Source organism: Pleurodeles waltl, chromosome 6 (genome assembly GCF_031143425.1).
Source record: "Pleurodeles waltl isolate 20211129_DDA chromosome 6, aPleWal1.hap1.20221129, whole genome shotgun sequence".
Taxonomy (NCBI): domain Eukaryota; kingdom Metazoa; phylum Chordata; class Amphibia; order Caudata; family Salamandridae; genus Pleurodeles; species Pleurodeles waltl.
The window spans coordinates 785,714,874-785,733,470 of NC_090445.1; positions in this window are offsets into that span (position 1 = coordinate 785,714,874).

Here is an 18,597-nt window from a genome sequence, read left to right on the forward strand (position 1 = left end):
AAGCATTACTCATTGCAAGGGGCTTTAAAAACTCTGTGATGATTCTCAGTCTCATGTGCTCTCAGAAAAGTAGGTCCACTCAGGAGCTGAGTATCTTTGATTGGTCTCTCTTTGTCTCTTTGGTCTTTTGACTTCTTGCTTCTCACTGTCACTTTGTTCAATTGGTTATTTCCTGTCTTATCATTTCTGTGTGTGTTCTGACAGAGCAGCTTTCAGTTTGTTACTCTTTTTCAGCTACTTCTCTCTCATCCACCCTAATATGGAGAAGTGATTGTACCTTCTTCCAGCTTGAGTGCACACTCTCAGGGTCAGCTGCTTCGTTCACTGCATTTACTCTTGGCTCATTCAATACAGACTGCACTTGCTCGACATGGATATGGGGCACTTGTATGCAATCTTCTCCTCTCTCTGAACAATTGTTCTGTGCTTGAGTTTGATCAGCAAATCACTGATTGTGTCAATATTTCTTCAACAGCTTGTTTCACCCTCTTGGTGTAGAAGGCATGAATCCAACTCTACTGACCCCCCAATAACTAACAGCAGTGTTCTTCTTAAGGATGGCCTGAAAAGTATCTCACCAATGCAGTTTGAAGCAGGTCTTCTTAACGTGTATCTTCACCGGAGCCCAATCTCCTGGACTCATGTTATAGCACTGGGGTTGTCTTGTAAGCGGGGTCACCAAGACAACATACTGCGAGATAGAAAGCACCACATCAGCCAACTCCTTACAGTAGTTAAGAATCATATCAACCATTATATTCACAGGCACTACAGAAAGACTCATAGTTGGCCCCATCAGGAGTTTGTGTGGGGAGAGTCCAATTCTCCAATCAGGAGTGCTTTGAGGCTCATTAGAACCAGGGGAAGGGCACTGGGACATTTCAAGGAAGTATAAATGCACACCTTAGCTAGTTGAGATGTTAGCATGTCATTGACCTGCTGCACTACTCCAGATGCTTCTGGTCTGTAACAACAGTGAAATCTCTGCTCCACCTGGAATACTACACACAGCAGTTCCATAATCTCATTTTAAAAATGTGTGATGTGATGTGATCTGACTCCAGAGAAACCGGTAGGCAAAACCAAGGAATCAAATCACTCAGTAATAATTTGGCCACGTCTCCTGGTCGGGTATACTTCAACCCAATGGGAAAAAAGGCAGGCTACCATCAAGACATAGCAGAGTCCATTGAAGATGGGCATTTCTAAGAAATAGAACTCCATACAGTTAAAGGGCCCATCTGATCTCATTATGTGACTCATGGTCACGACTGCCCTCCTGCCCACATTTAACTGCTGGCAAGTAATGCTCCTGTGACATAAAGTCTCTGCAGTGATACAGAAATGGGGATTATCCCAGTAGGTCTTGAAGAAACGTACCATAGCATCGCTCCCAAAGTGGGGGGGATTGTGGAAATGTGTGGCCATGTGTGAAGGGATCCTGATTCCTAACGCATCCAGACTTGACTCACTTTTCTTTCTATGACTGTGGGGCTTCATACTGTAGCCCTCTTAACTCCTCCTGAGTATCAATAGTGCTCAGGTGGTTGGAACAGTGTCATTTTCTGATTCACATTGGTCTTGACTGAATGTACAGTACTCAAGAGCATAGTAACTAGCAGTTGCATCTGCATAGTGGTTTCCAGCAGTCAGAAAACCCCACCCACTCCTGTGTGCTGCACATTTTAGAACAAATAATTCTCCAGGCAATTGCAATGCTTCAAGCAAGTCCATGACATAATTCCCATTTCTTATAGAGAAACCAGACAAAGACAAGAAACCTCTCTTTGACCACAACTGTCTGCTACTCCAAAACCATATCAGTGCAAATGGTGACAACAGAGACATTCAAACTGTTGAAACGCAACATGCTCTGGTGTGAGGAATCAGCTCAGCCACCTGTACGGAAGTCACATTGCACAAATAGGAGCATTCCATGACACTTTCTGTGGTTCTCACATCATAAACTGCTTTCAGAACTCCTAGTCCATCTCTTAGGCAAGGGCTGCCCGCAGACAAGGTAAAATCGGGCTCTTCCAATGGGAATATCCTGAATATTAGGGGTTGTCTTGCTCCAAAATTCAGTAACATCTTGACAGTTATGGTTAACTTCATCATCATCTTCTACATAATTCTCTGGAAGTTGAAAAAGAGCATCAGGATTCAGTATGCTTCATTGCTCTAGAGTCACATTTTCTGCAGCCAAAATCACTTGTTTGTCATGTGTTGTGTTCGAGTCAACAAGACCTCAACTGAATGTGGAAACATTACCATAAGCAACTAACCCATTAAAAATGCCCTCGCACTGTTGGATACTGACAATTACTGCTACTACTGCCTTGAGACATCCAGGAAGCAGCTTTCTAAATACCCTTGTGGGACTCCAGCACCACACCAGGTTTCTCACAAAAAATCATAATGCAAAAAGGAACTAAATGTCTTCATGTAAGGGAATGAAAATGAATGCTTGACAAAGATCAATGACTGAGATCCACTCAGCATCACTTGGAATTAGGAAAAGTAGCATGGTAGGATTCAATACAGCAGAACAAACTGGGATAACAATTTGATTCACCCTTCTCCGGTCCTAAATTATCCTCCACTTCTTGAACAGTTTCTGTAAACCCAACACAGGTGAGTTACAGGAACTCCCTAATATTTCTTTTAAGATGCCTTGCTCTAGCGTGTATTCAATCATAGATTTAATTCCAGTCACCGCCTTGGGTGTGAGGTTGTATTGGGGTGTCTAGGGATTCTCTACATTAGGCTTCATTGTGATTCTCACTGGTTTCAGAATCTTAATGGGACAAGTGCCTTTGCTTCTGAACTCCCAGAAGTCTTCTTTCACAGAATCTTTTAAATCAGGACGTAAGCCTTCTTTTGTTAGGACTGGAAAATGTTTTTTTAGTGATTTTTATTTGAAGTCTACATCCTCATTGTCGGTCTGAAAGACTGCCCTATTTGGTGCGCAATAGATCACATAGTTTCACATTCTGAGTCAACAGATAGACTGAACTTGAGCCATGTATTACAAACTGAGGGCATGCTTCAAGAGGACCTATTTTCACAGGGACTTTAGCTGAAACTGAGTTTGAACTCTACTGGTTTGGAAGACCTACAACAAGGACTTGTTTTACTGAGAGGAATAGGTTTGGAACCTCCACTATTCAAACAGTAGATTGAGTAGCCCTAGTATCAATCAAGAATGATACAGCATGGCTAGTCACCCGTCCATTTCATATGGCACACTCCAGTCTACCTCTGGAACTGCACCAGCACACAATCCTCTTCCCTTCTCAAGCACTGTTATTGCTATTGATCAGTGTCCCGTCCAATGGGACTGTAAAAACCAGGAACTGTGGAAGATTATCTCCATGCATGAAAAGGTTCTGTTAAACCTTCAGATTTGTATTCAAATTGCACTTTCAGGTAGCCATGTTTTGCTGCATCACTGGGACTTGGGGCATGTTGAGATTATATGACAGTTGAACTTCCATATTCTGCAATGGCATTGATTCCATGCTTGGCATCTGAACATCATTTTGCATTCTATTTGAGTTTTCCAGTGGTCGACCTTATTACAATATGACAAGTAGTAGTTTTCTTCAATGTGCGTATATCCTTTCCTGTATTCTGGTTAACAGCATTCCAGCGGCCTCTGTGCTGCATACCAAATTCCCTGTCTGCGACATCTGACCACCAACTTGGTAAGCAACACTCTGCATTCCTGCACCAACACCTGAAAGTGACACATATGGACTGTTCTGATGTCCTCTCTACATTATTTTAGTCTGGACCAACATAAACTTCTTCTAAGCCTTCTGCTTCACCTCCAAAATGTCAGTGCAATATTTTGCATAATATAAACTTTCATCCAGAGCTTTCAATTGCCAACAAATCACATTTTGCTCTATAGCAAGGCTCATTTCTGGATGAAAACGGAGAACAAACTGTGACAAGAACCCACTAAGATTCTCCCTTTATGGATTTTCAACACCACTGTGCTGTCTGAAAGCTTGCGTCCACCTCTCATAATAAGAAGACACAAGCTCATTGGTTGGTTCTGGTTATCTTGAGCCAATCAACCTCTTTCTGCAGAACCTTCATTTTCAAATGAGCAATCAGCTGGTTATACTTGTCCATAAAAATATGAAAAGGCACATTCATGTTATCCAGCATTTGGCAAAACTACCACCACCTTGCATTCTGCCCACAAATCTTTAGGGACCACATCAAATAAGGTATTCAAGTCCTCTCAAAGCACTTTCAAAATCTTCACAATTCTGTCTACTGCAGTATACCTCTGGTTGGGATTCTCTCCCAACTTTTGAAATTGATTTGTGACAGTGGAAAGAATACAACTACTTCAGGTCAATTAACCATACCATCCTCCATGCACCTCTCTCAAGGGATGCCCTCTTACCTCCCTTTCACTAATAATAACTTCCTCTTCACTCTCACCTGTATCCTCTTTCTTTTTCAGTTTCCTTTCCTTTCTTGGCTATCAGTCCTTGTTCTTTTGAGTGGTTTCCCACTATTGAATACATTCCACTAAGTCCCTCACATACATTTTCAAACCTGGTGTTCTCATATCATTGAGCGTGACCATTCTGTAAATCTTCTTCAAAACATGACTTTTATTCAAATGGACTCCAAACTCTGTAGCTAGCCCTTCCAATTTTCCATGAGCAGGCACACCTTTCAGCTTCCTTACTCAACAAATTAAGCTCTGCTTCATTATACCCATCTATGAAAATCTAACTCGAGATTTCCCTTTGCAAGCTTCCCAAGAATTGCTTTTAATCTTATTACATCCAATTCTGTAAGGGAGACCTCTTTTTCCTGCGTTTGCGACTCTTAATCTGTGTCTATATTAACAACAGGCACATTTATCAGGGGTACTCCTCCTGGACAGAGTTGTGCTCCCAAATCTAGTGGGGTATCGGTAACTGATACACTAGGGGTTGTGCTGACAACAGACACACTAAGGATAGGATTGATAACAGTAGTTCTAGTGGCTCTTAATGATCCAGGAGGAGCAAGAAGGGGTAAATCTCTCTCTCTTGGTAACCCTGGTCAACAGGCGCACTCACACCCAAGTTTGTTTCTCCTCCCCCAGCTCCTAAATGGGGCTGAGGCTCCCTGCAGCCCAATAAACAAATTGTATGGAGGTGGTCGGGAATTTAGCAATTCATCCAAAAATGAGCCATCTTTATCATTGTCACCCTCCTCCTTTCCCTTTCCATCTCCACCTGCCTCTTGTGATTTAATTCCTTCTGTTCCTGCCTTTCCTATCATAGGATACATCCCTATGCCCTCAATCACATTCTCTCTCCACTCCTGCTGCTCTGCATTCAGCCTTGCCTCCATCCAACTATATTTCTCCCTCCCCTTTGCATGCTTCCTTGCATTCAAAGCTTCATATTGAGCAGGTTTTGGTGGTGGATTCATTTCATACAACACTCGCCTTAAGTTCTCAATTATTACATATCATATACATTGAATGTGCCATGAGGAGAAAATTGCTAGGACCCTTCATTCACTGTGATGTTATTCCACATTTTGACCCAGAGACAAGTGTGTAACCGATGTTAGTGGTCGTGTAGTATGCAAGTGTGCCCTCTGGAGGAGCTTCTGCATCCTGAGAGTATACTTGCATCATTTCTCAACATAGTTCTTATTTTCCTAAATCAGTTCATCTTTGTGTCTGATGCAAAATAACACAGGACTTATGAACCTAAAATTGAAATGGCCACCAGTTCCCACCAAATCACAATGCAATAGCTATCTACACAAACATCTAACCATAGCGCAACACCACTGAACTGACCACTCACAGCATGGCACCCAATGCTGTCACAATCAATCCCAAGTAAGGCATGCAAGCCAAACAACCAATCCCAATGCAACACTTAATGACGTAACTTGCAGCACTACACTGCAACTCTGACTTCTCTCTGATCAACATAGCATTGGCTAAAAGTGTCAAATATAAAACAATATTTCTTGTCTGATTGCTTGAAGAAAAATAGAACCAACAAATGTCCTCAGGGAATAGGAAAAAGTACTCTCCTGGTACTGTCAAACACACAAAGTCAGTGGTCGACGAGCAGGAACCCACTCTGATTAGTATGCACTAATTCTGTGCACAAAGAATCAACCAACACCAATTACAACAATCTCACAACAGAAGTTTAATAGGTCTCTATTTTGGTGTGGCCATTGGCACCTCACAATCGAACTCCTCAACCTTAACTGACAAGTCAAATACCTCCTAATCTAAATTTATCTTTCCCGGGATCTTTCATTACAACAAATCCAACGACCAAACTTCTATCTTAGCAATAAGCGTACTAATCTCCATAAACACAACCAATATACATGGAAAAAAAACACTTAATTTCTCACTTCAGCACAAAGCTCTCGGACCAAAATTTGGCAACACAACTCAAAACATAACAAAACAACAATAACCGCTAACACAGCAAATCTTGATTACTCACAATCGAAATCACATAACCTTACATATATTGACACTCCTAGAATACTGCAACCAATTTCAGGAATGCTGAAACACCAGCAATAATCTGAAAACGGCCATGGAAAGTCAGGAATGCAGATTAAGTTAGAGCACATTTTGAGCCTCAGTGAGACCATCTTCTGCTACCACTTTTGGTAGAACCGTTCTTCTTGTAAATTGGGAGCAGAAAAATCACTATCTGATGAATTGAAATACACAGCTGAAGTTAATCATCAAATCAATATATTTTAAAATGTGAAGCACGTTAGGCTTCACAAGGAAGTCAGAGTGGGTAAGTTTATAACCATAAAGGTTTATGAAAAGGTTAAACGTTTTACAAATTAAAAGTTCATCAAATCAGTATCAACCAGGAATCAATTAATTAATACAATTAGTAATTATGAAGTTCAAGTCATTCAAAGTCATATAAGGAAAAGGACAAATTGGCATAAAGCTGTCTCAACGGAATGGGTGAAGTAAATAAATTCACCTATTAACCCCTTACGCTGCCAGACCTTTTCCCCTCCTGGGCTGAGCCTTTTTTTGGCTATTTGGGACAGTTTGCGCTTATGCCCTCAGATATTTTTATCCACATAAGCTATCCACACCAAATTTGCGTCCTTTTTTTCCAACATCCTAGAGATTCTAAAGGTACCCAGAGTTTGTGGGTTTCCCTGGAGGAGACCAAGAAATTACCCAAAATACAGCTAATATCTCATTTTTTTAAAACAAAATGGGTAAAAAAAGCTGCAGAAGAAAGCATGTGTTTTTTTCCCTGAAAATGGCATCATCAAAGGGTTTGTGGTGCTACAATTACCATCTTCCCAGCTTTCAGGAACAGGCAGACTTGAATCAGAAAACTAAATTTTTCAACACAATTTTGGCATTTTACTGGGACATACCCCATTTTTACTATTTTTTGTTAGTGACAGAAATGTGTGTGAAACCAATGCTGGATCCCAGAAAGCTAAACATTTCTGAAACGTAGACAACATTTTGAATTCAGCAAGGGGTCATTTTTGTAGATCCTTCAAGTTTTTCCTACAGAAAGTAACAGCTAAAATAAAAAAAAAATTGAAATTGAGAAGAAAAAAAGAGCCCTTTCTGTCCACATTTTCTTCTATAACGTTTTCCAGCTATGGCAGATTTTTAAAAGCAATGGCCCTCATTCTGACTTTGGCAGGCAGCGGTCGGCCATGGAGATTCAGCCCATGCAGGGGAAATCCGGCGGGAAACCGCCGGATTCCCTTTTCTGACCGCGGCTTTACCGCCGCGGTCAGAATGGGCTGGGAAGCACCGCCAGCCTGTTGGCGGTGTTTCCGTGGTCCCCGGTCAGAATGACCCCCAATATACTGTTACGTCTGCTGGACTCTTCTTGTTGTGGGAATATATAGGGCTTGTAGGGTCAACAAGAACCTTAGGTATCCAGAGCCAATAAATGAGCTGCACGTTGTAATGGGTTTTCATTGTATACCGGGTATACAGCAATTCATTTGGTGAAATACAAAGAGTGAAGGACAGGTGTCAAGGAAACCTTTGTATTTCCAAAATGGGCACAAGAAAAGGTGTTGAGAAGCAGTGGTTATTTGCACATCTCTGAATTCCGGGGTCCCCATACTAGCATGTGGATTACAGGGCATTTCTCAAATAGACTTCTTTTTTACAAACTGACTTACATTTGGAAGTAAAAAATGTAGAGAAAGACAAGTGGCAATAACACTTGTTCTCCTTTTCTATGTTCCCCCAAGTCTCCCAATGAAAATGGTACCTCACTTGTGTGGGTAGGCCTAGTGCCAGCGACAGGAAACGCAACATGGACACATTACATTTTTATATTGAAATCTGATGTGTTTTTTGGAAAGTACCTAGCTGTGGTTTTTGGCCTCTAGCTCAGCCGTCACCTAGGGAAACCTGCCAAACCTGTGCATTTTTTTAATCTAGACATCTAGGGGAATCCAGGATGAGGTGACTTGTGGCGCTCTCACCAGGTTCGTTACCCAGAATCCTTTCAAACCTCAAAATTTGGCAAATAAACACTTTTTCTTCACATTTCTGTGATAGAAAGTTCTGGAATCTGAGAGTAGCCACAAATTTCCTTCCACCTAGCATTCCCCCAAGTCTCACAATAAAAATGGTATCTCACTTGTGTGGGTAGGCCTAGTGCCTGTGACAGTAAATGCCCCAAAACACAACATGGATATATCACATTTTCCTAAAGAAAATGGCCTGTTTTTTGCAAAGTGCCTAGCTGTGGATTTTGGCCTCTAGCTCAGCCGGCACTCTAGGGAAACCTAGCAAACCTATACATTTTTGAAAACTAGACACCTAGGGGAATCAGAATGTGGTGACTTGTGGGGCTCTCACCAGGTTCTGTTACCCAGAATCTTTTGCAAACCTCAACATTTGGCAAAAAAAACACTTTTTCCTCACATTTCAGTGATAGAAAGTTCTGGAATCTGAGAGGACCCACAAATTTCCTTCCACCCTTCCACCCAGCATTTCCCCAAGACTCCATATAAAAATGTTGCCTCACTTGTGTTGGTAGGCCTAGTGCCTGTGATACAAATGCCCCAAAACGCAACATGGACACATCACATTTTTACTTTGAAATCTGACGTGTTTTTTGGAAAGTGCCTAGCTGTGGGTTTTGGCCTCCAGATCAGTCGCCACCTAGGAAAACCTACCAAACCTGTGCATTTTTTTAAACTAGACACCTATAGGAATCTAGGATGGGGTGACTTGTGGGGCTCTCATTAGGTTCCGTTACCCAGAATTCTTTGCAAACCTCAAAATTTGACAAAAAAACACATTTTCCTCACATTTCAGTGATAGAAAGTTCTGGAATTTGAGAGTAGCCATAAATTTCCTTCCACCCAGCATTCCCCCAAGTCTCTCAATAAAAATGGTAACTCACTTGTGTGGGTAGGCCTAGTCCCCGCAACAGGAAATGTCCCAAAACAGAACATGGACAAGTAAAATTTTCCCAAATAAAACTGACCTGTTTTTTTAAAAGTGCTTAGCTGTGGATTTTGGTCTCTAGCTCATCCGGCACCTGGGAAAACCAAGCAAACCTGGACATTTCTGAAAACTAGACACCTAGGGGAACCCAGGATGGGGTAACTTGGGGCGTTTTCACCAGATTCCGTTACCCGGAATCCTTAGCAAACTTCAAAATTTGGCAAAAAAGCACTTGGTCCTCACATTTTTTGCTGCAAAGTTTGGAGTTTGAGGGGAGCCACAAAATTCCTTCTACCCAGCATTCCTCCACATCTCCAGATAAAAATTGTACCTCATTTGTGTGGGTAGGCCTATTGCCTGCGACAGGAAATGCCCCAAAACACTACATGGACACATCAGAATTCTCAATTACAAAACTACCTGTTTTTGCAAGCTGGGTGCACCTGGGTTTTTGGTCCTGGGCTCAGCAGCCATCTAGGGAAACCTACCAAAGCCAGACATTTCTAAAAAATAGACACCAGAGGGAGTCCAGGGAGGTGTGGTTTGCGTGGATCCCACAGTGTTTTCTTACCCAGAATCCTAAGCAAACCTCAAATTTAGCTAAAAAGATCAAAGTTTCCCCACATTTCTGTGTGGGATCACCGCACCAGCACAAATTTCCTATCACCCAATGTTCCCCTCAGTCTCCTGATAAAAATGATACCTCAATTGTGTAAGGGGCCAAGTGCCTGTGACAGGGAAGAGCCAAAAACATGTCAAAATGAGGGGGAACCAAAGCGGGTCGAAAAGTGGGGCAGAATTTTTATCGGTATAGATGCGACAATGCTGTGTGGTAAGAATTTTGTGGATTCCGGAAAGTTCCATCACAAAATTGTGGGGAAAATGTGTGATTTCAAGCAAAGTTGGAGGTTTGCTGGGCATGGAGGGTAATAAAATGGTGCAGGGTGCATGTGAAGCACACCACCCGGGACCCACCCAGATGTTTTGTTTTCAGATGTGTCTAAGTCTCATAGATTTTTCTACATGGCAGCGTCCCAAAGTCCAAAAAGTGCAGCTTTAGAGAGTTAGACAAGCTCTCATGGCCCAAATGTAAAACCAAAACCCAAAATAATCATATGTCCTCTTGCTTGCCATTGGGATAAGATCTTTTAGTATGCAGTGGGAGCTGAAAGACTCTTACCCCCTTCAGTTGGGGTGGAGGCATAACCATGCCCTTACTGGTTGGTAGCCACTACCCCACTTTTATTTTATTTTATTTTTATTCCCTGGCATCTAGTAAGCTTTCTGCCCCGAGGGGAGTGGATTTGGGGTAATTGCCCCATCTCCCCACCGGTGGGCAGAACAACTTTGTCCCCATTTATTTGGGGTTGGGGTATGGCCATACCCCCAGCCTTTTTTTTTTTTTTAAACAAAATTCTTCCCTGGTGTCTGGTGGGCATTCTGCCACCCCTGGGGGCAGATGGGCCTTACAAAAATAGGTCAAGGGGGGCAGAAATGGCCAACAGTTATGTGCCCCCATAGGGAGTGACCCTTGCCCAAGGGGCTGTCCCCCCAAACAAAACACGCACACACACCAATCCCTGGTGCCTAAGTGGTTTCTGCCCCCCTTGGGGGCAGATGGGCGGAATAGAAATAGGCCGATCTGTCCCAAGGTGGGCAGAAATGTCCGAAAATAAATTTTCCCCACAGGAGAGCAACCCTTGCCTAAGGGGTTGCTCCCCACTTGTAAAAAAAAAAAAAAGTAAACATTCCCTGGCACGTCTAGAGGTTTCTGCCCCCCCCTCCCTTTGGAGGCAGGTGGTCCTAATAAATGCAGGCCGATCTGCTCCAATGGCCTTATAAAAAATGCCCCCCTTGGGGAGCGACCCTTGCCCCAGGTGGCCGCCCCCTCATGTCCATTTTGTTGAAAATATAAATTAATAAACTCCCTGGTGTGTAGTGGGAGGCTCAGAGAGACATGAAAGGAAAGCCTTTCCTTTCCTTTCATACATCTCCGACCTGCCCCTTCCCCTGTTTGGAAGAGAAATGCTTTCATGCGCGATGGGAGTGACCTCTGATCAAGTCAGCGCTCGATTGTGCACTGACGTCATCATACGTCACTGGGGGGGCTTGGGGTGGAAGGACAAGCGATTTCCTTATATCCCTGCCAGGTGAAGGCGTGTGGGAGGCCCACAGGGGTGCGCTAGTGCCCCCCATGTGGGCAGGGTGCAGGCCGAACTAGTTACGTCCTCGGCACACGGCAACTGTGGCTGAGGATGTAACAGGCTCGTCCCCGGCACCCACAGGGTTAAGAGAGCACCTTACTCTGCTCTAACCTGTCTCAAAAGTGGATAGAAGCATGCCTGGAAATGTTTGGCACTGCATCAACTTAAATCACTCAATTATAACATTTGCTAAACCTACCCATAGTTTCCATAAAATGCTCCAATCAGGTTAAAGCATACAGCTACAATCTAACGCTCTTTATTTCCCAGGATTACTACACAATGCAGCTTCTCTAAGCATCCTTCCAACTTAGCAACTTTACTGTAAAAACAAATTAAAACATTCTGCGGTTATCACATAAAGGAAAACATTTCATATGAGAAAGAAAGCAAAGACAATTGTGTGTTAATTGTGAGCCCAGCTTCTCCTACAAATCAAATGCACACATGACATGAACCAAGATAACTCCTAAACATTAGCCATTCTAAACTGCAGGACTGCATTCCCTTTGGTTAATTTAAACGTGAATGAGACACAGTTAATAGCATTTGCATGTTTAGATAATGTCTATAAAATGCAAAAACATGTGATATGAAAAAAGTCCTAGTATATATAATGGTCAGGAAAAGAATTGGGAAATATCCTGGTCTGGCTGAGCTACCAACTTGTGGACGTGGAAACGTTAGCCCTCTGTGGGGTACTTGCTTTAAAATGTAGTTACATTTATGTGTTATGTTATGCTATGACTATTTTATAGCATGCTAATCACCCATGAGAGTATCCAGGTGCTTTACAGGTGTGTAGGCAGCTGTCTCCCCCATGATCTTATTTGAAGAGGCAGATCTTCAGACTCTTGCGGAACTCAAGAAGCGTCAAGGAGGCTCTTGTGCTGTGGTAAGTCGTTCCATGTTTTAGTGTGGATGTACGAAAAAGCATGGCCTCCACCTCTGTTTCTGTGTATGCAAGTTTGTGTGCTAGTGAGAGTCTGGCTGAGCTGAGGTGCCGGGGAGGTTGGTGGAAATGCATGTGGCTATTGAGGTGGGTGGGGCCTATTTTGTGTAGTGGTTTGTATCTGTGTGTGAGGAGCTTGACCTGGGTGTGACTGTGTATGAGGAGCTAGAACTGGGTCTGCTGGTGTAGAGGGAGCCAGTGAATTTCCTTGAGATGTGGGGTGATGTGGGTTCAGCAAGGGAGGCTGAAAATGAGATGACCTTTCCGAACAGCACTGCAGGTACTCAGTGGTGGAATGATATGCCAGGACTGGACAGGCCTTTTATTTCACTGGGCGTTTCTCTTTTGGGCTGGAGCAATTAGAGGCCAATTTTGAAAGCCGAGGGCCGCTGCTAGTGCTGCTGTCACTTTCCACAGGTTCCTGTGGTGAACTGCAGCAGACACAGGTGGCTTGAAGAGAGAGAGTGAAAGGGAGGTATGGGGAGTGTACAGAGAAAGAGATCAGAGAGGTAGAAGAGAGAGATGAGAGGTAACCGGAGGATGCAAAAAAAATAGCACAAGGAGACAAGGGAGCAGGGCTGGTTTGAGCATTTTTGTCAGAGCTGCTCTCGGTTCCCCATTGCTCTGGATGCACTCACCCAGGGTACAGCACAATTCTCTTACATAAGCACAACGTTCTGATCTCTGCTACTGAGGGATGAGCTCTCAGCCTCTGGAGGTATTTGTTCAGGATATTTCCTGCCTGTTGTTGTTTCTTATTGATCCATGAAAAGGGGGCACCACTGCTGTGGCGGCCCGTCCTTTAGGGCGGAGGGGCCACACCCCCCCACCTTTTGCCCCTCATGAAGAGTGTCTGTCAGGCTGAACAAAGGTCAGCCTGACAGACACTCTCCACGTTCAGCTCAGGCAGCCAGGAGCAGACACGCGCAATTTGCGCACACTCCTGGCTGCCTGAGCTGAACTTTGCTGGGCTGAGGAGGTCACAGCTCCTATGGGTGTGACCTCCTCAGCTCAGCAAAGGTGCCTCGAGGCCCTCCCCTGGGTGACGAGGAAAGCGTCACCAATTGACAATCTCCCTGGGCGCTTCAGTTTTAAGCCCTGAAGTGCCCAGGGAGAGTGTCAATCAGTGACACTTTGTCACAAATTGGGGTGAGGTCAGCAGTCTCACTGACCCCATCCCACTCTGTGACGAGGCTGGGACTGCTGCCTTCCCTCATTGGCTGACTTAGGTCAGCCAATGAGGGAAGGCAGCAGTCCCAACTCTCTGCTGGGACCTGGAGTCTGAAGGTAAGTGTGTGTGTGTGTGTGTGTGTGTGTGTGTATGTGTGTGATGTTTTAAATTGAATGTTTGGTGCGCGCATGCATGTTTGAGTGTTATGAGTGTTGTTAATGGATGTGCGTGTTACGACTCGGTCGTCCCATTTCCAGGGGGCGCTGTAAGGGGACTGTCAGAAGCCTGGGAATCACCTTGAACACCTATCTAGAGTCCCGTGCTGACTCCTGTTTGTTTCTCTTTTCTCCATGGTACACTTGTGTAGGACTACATTTGCTTCTTGGGACTGCAAATCCCATAATGCACAGCTTGGTAGTCAGGAAAACCCGGATTCTGTTTCCCATTGTTTTCAATGGGAGAAGTCCAGTTGCTCCTTTTCACTGGATCCTCTCCTCCAGGACTTGCAAGTGTCCGAAACCACACACACCTGAAACCTCTCCTGTGCAGCCCAGCTTGGAACTGCTTATAAGCAGCCATTTCCTCAAGCTCCCCGTCATGCATCGGACTTCAATTCCTTTGTGTTACAGACCCCTTGTCGGATGGTGTTCCAGTTTTGTTCCTGTTCTGTTCCAGCCTGATCCTGTTTCCTGTTTCTCTGCCCTGCTCCTGATTGTTCCAGCCAGAGTCTGCTCCCTACTTCTTAGCCTTGTACCTGTTTGTTTCTTCCAAAGCCTGCTCCCTGTTTCTCTGCCCTGCTCCTGCCTTGTTTCAGCCTGAACCTTCTCTCTGTTTCCCAGTCCTGTTTACTGCTCATTTCCTACTCCCTGTATTCCAGTCCTGTCCGTGCCTGTTCCAGCCAGAGCCTGTTCTCAGTTTCCCAGTCCTGTCTCTGTCTGTCCCAGACAGAAGTTTGCGCCCCGTTTTCAAGTCCTAGTCCCGCCTTTGCTTCAGCCTGAGCCTGTTCCTAGTTCTTGCCTCTGCATCTTTGTTTGTTCCCTTCTGTTTCTGTTTCTTCTTGGTTCTTTGTGTCTGGTAAGTGTTCTATCAGTCTTCACCAGTGTATATGTGTCCTCCTGTGTACTGGGGTTGGCTCCTGGTTTCCAGGAGGCAATTCCAGCCCCCATCCTTGTCCAGTGTTATACGTTGTATTTCGTGCCTAACAGTGACAGTGTGCTATTGCTGTTTTCTCAGGAATCGCCACTGTGTTTCCAGCTGGACCCACAAGAGCGTGTCCTGTGTATGTAAGTACTATCCTTGTTTGTGCTCTAGGGTCCAGAGACAGAATCACTTCTGCTGCCTCCTTTCTATGGGGCTGGCAGGGTGACTATCTGTAAGAGCAAACTGCACAGAGGCATTGAGATTCCCTGTCACTGTGGGAGGTTCTGCGCCTTACTCTGTGTACAACCCCAGCGTGTTTGTCCACTGGTAATCCGTTTCCTGTTTGTTCACACAAGGGTTGCTCTGCTTTTACTTTCCTGTTTCCTGTGCCTATCCATAGCTGTCCTTTCCGTGTATGCCTTTAGCTGCTCTTCTGCCACAGTACACTACCTCTGTAGGATATTCGGTGACCTCAAGGGGTGTCCCAACCAAAGTCCTGATCAGCCCTGCCCGAAACCGTGACAGAATGCACGACCCAAACATTTCAAGCTCCCCAGGCAGTAAAGGCACACACAAACCTAAAATGCTTTCCTGTCATGTTACAACACCCCTTTCTAAACCTAGACATTCTCTTAAGACCTCTAAAAAAGGCCTTAGTTTAAAGGATAGACTTGTTAAAGAAAATCAAAGATTGCAAATGCAGTACTACATTGCGTGGCTTGCTGATCCATCAATGTTCAACTATTATAATATCTGTGATTATGACCCCCAATCCCTGTCTGTAGAAGAATTACAAAGCAATAATGAGTTTTTGGAGGTTCTATTACCTCAGACAGGGGAGAATGTTCCTAACAGTGAAAGTGCTTTTGCTACTTCTGCACAAGACATTTACTCTCAAGAAACACTGGTTAATTCCTTGCCTCATGCTAGCGCATCCCAAGTTCACTTCCAGCACTCTGCCAAAACAAAGAACCCTGACACTGTTCAAGAAGCCACACTAGGGATTCCCTTGTTTTCTGTTGAGTGCTTCACCCCATCTAGGCCAGTTTCTCAGACTTCAAAGTGCAGTGCTGACTCTTATAAAGACCTCTCAGTCCCTCAGAGTTTTCAAGTCAGCAGGCTAGACTCTGTATCTAAGGGATCAGTAAAGACTGTGGGATTCCTTAGTTCAACTCAAATGGCTTGTGCTCCTCCCAAATTGGATGACAGTACATCAGTCTCAATTCCTAAGTGTTGTGCTGACTCGTGTAAAGATCTACCAGTCCCTCAGTGCTTTCAAGTGAACAGGATAGAACCTGTATCAAATGGATCAGTAAAGACTGTGGGATTCCTTAGTTCCACTCAAAAGGCTTGTGCTCTTCCCAAACTGGATGATAATACACCAGTCTCAATCCCTAAAAGCTCTGCTAAACCCTTTTCTATTCTGAGTGGGTTTGATAACAATATGGACATACACACACTAAAAGAGCAGTTTTGGCAGATTAAAAGGCAGATATTGGACTTCTATGATGAATATGTTATAACATACACTAGAAATCTTGCCCGTGGGCTCTTTTCATCAATGCATATTTCACTGTTGCCAGAACCAGACATTCTGTTTATCTGTAAGGTAGAAGAAGTAACAGAGCAGCTGATGGAAACTACTGCAAGGCAATTTGAAAACCTGAAAAAAGAAAATGATCACCAGCTTTGGCTTAAAGAACAGTATGCTACCTCATGTGCCTCTCCAAAGACTACTATAGAGCAGATTTTCCCTGCTATGAATGAATGTCAAAAGACTGCTCCAGTTATAAATATATCAGCCTCTTCTTCAGACTCTCTCTCAGCTTGTAGTTTTCCAGAGAATATCCCTGTGCAGTTGACTGAATCACTGCCATCTCTGAGATATTTGACACCTCTTGATTCAAAGGATGGATCAGAGTCTTCAGAAGGAAGTGTCTCAGCCCCTCTATCAGAACAAATAAAGCCAAAGGAAGAAGCGAGTTCTGATGCAGACTCCAATAGCTGCATCTTAAGAAACCAAGATATGACTTTACTGGAGGTTAATGGCAAGTTGTGCAATAGTGTTGGAGAATCTGAATCTAGTGATGACAGTGGTTCCTGCCTTGCCGTGAATAAACCTGCAGATAGTGCTGTTCAAATGGCGCACACACCAGAATTTTCAGATTGTGGGGATACTCCTGCCCTTTCAAACAATATCATAGAATTTTCAGATAATGAAGAGACAGTTCCTGTTTCAAGTGAATTAATGGATTTTTCTGACCGTGAAGAAATACCCGCAGTTACTAAGATTGTAATGGACTTCTCAGAAAGTTTAAAAATCTCTTCTGTGTCAAAGCAAACTGTGGAGATTTCAGACAAGGAAGAAAGCCAGGAATCTGAAACTGATCAGCCTGTCATAAGAAATGAGAGCCTTCTCCTAGAACAGGACACAGTTGCAGCCTCAACCACTGATTCTGACTTGCTGTTCCCTGCCACTGCGTATCCTGTTTCCAGCTCCACGATTAGTGAAGAACAGATCTCTGAGCTACCGGTATCTGATCTTGATGAAAAATCAGGCACACCAACGTCACCTGCTGTGTCCCTGAAACTAAAGACTCCTGAAAACCAGCAATCTGAAACCGAAGCTCAAGTGCTGAAAAATGTAATATTTCCCACTAAAACTAAAGATTTGAATTTGAATCTTGTATTCGAAGATCTGATGATAAGTACTGTTCTTAGTGTTTTATTGCAAGAAACCCTCATCAATTCAAAGGCAAGAGCTGAAAATGTAGATACCAATGTAAAGGCGATTTCTGAAGAGACTCCGGTTCCATTTCTTTCCAAAGAACAACCTTTCAGTGTTAACAGAGTTGAAGATCAACTACCTGTAGGAGAAACGCCTTGCAAAGAAACCATTTCTGATACCACAAACACACCACAGAGCACTTGCAATGAAGAAATCCCAGTCTTGTCTGAAGATCACCCTAAAGAATTAGTTTGTGGAACTTCTACATTTTCAGATGTTAATCCAGTTTCTAAAGACTTAAAAACTCTTGTTGCTCCTGAATTTGATACTCCGAAGTCATCCAAGATGAAAGAAAATTCTGACCTTTTCATGGTTACTTTGAGAACACCAGTTACCCATGTTTCCCAAGTCTCTATGCTTTGCAAGCCTCAGACCACAATCAATGTAAATACTGCTGCAGAAACAGACAAATCCTGCTTGTCAGAAGGTGTTACAGACCTGACAGTTACTAATACGCCAATTATCTCCTCCAAAGAAGACAGTACTGAACAGGGAACTAATGTCCTAAAGAATACTGCCCATGATGCAATTCCAGATCTCCTTGCTCCTGAATCCACTTCACCAGAAACCAGCTCCATGCACTCCTCCCGTATCACTCGAACAATAAAGAGGAAAGACATTGGAGCCCATATGGGTATTAATACATGCTTTGCTCATTGGATGATTCATCTGTGGCAGGACTGTAAACTTATCAACCAAGGTTGGTGTTGGATTTTCTTGCTTAGGCTTTTCCTCTTCAACTTTTTTCAGCCAAAGGATCACCTTCTCTACTTGAGCGGACTGGTGGGAGGGGGTATACTGTTACGACTCGGTCGTCCCATTTCCAGGGGGCGCTGTAAGGGGACTGTCAGAAGCCTGGGAATC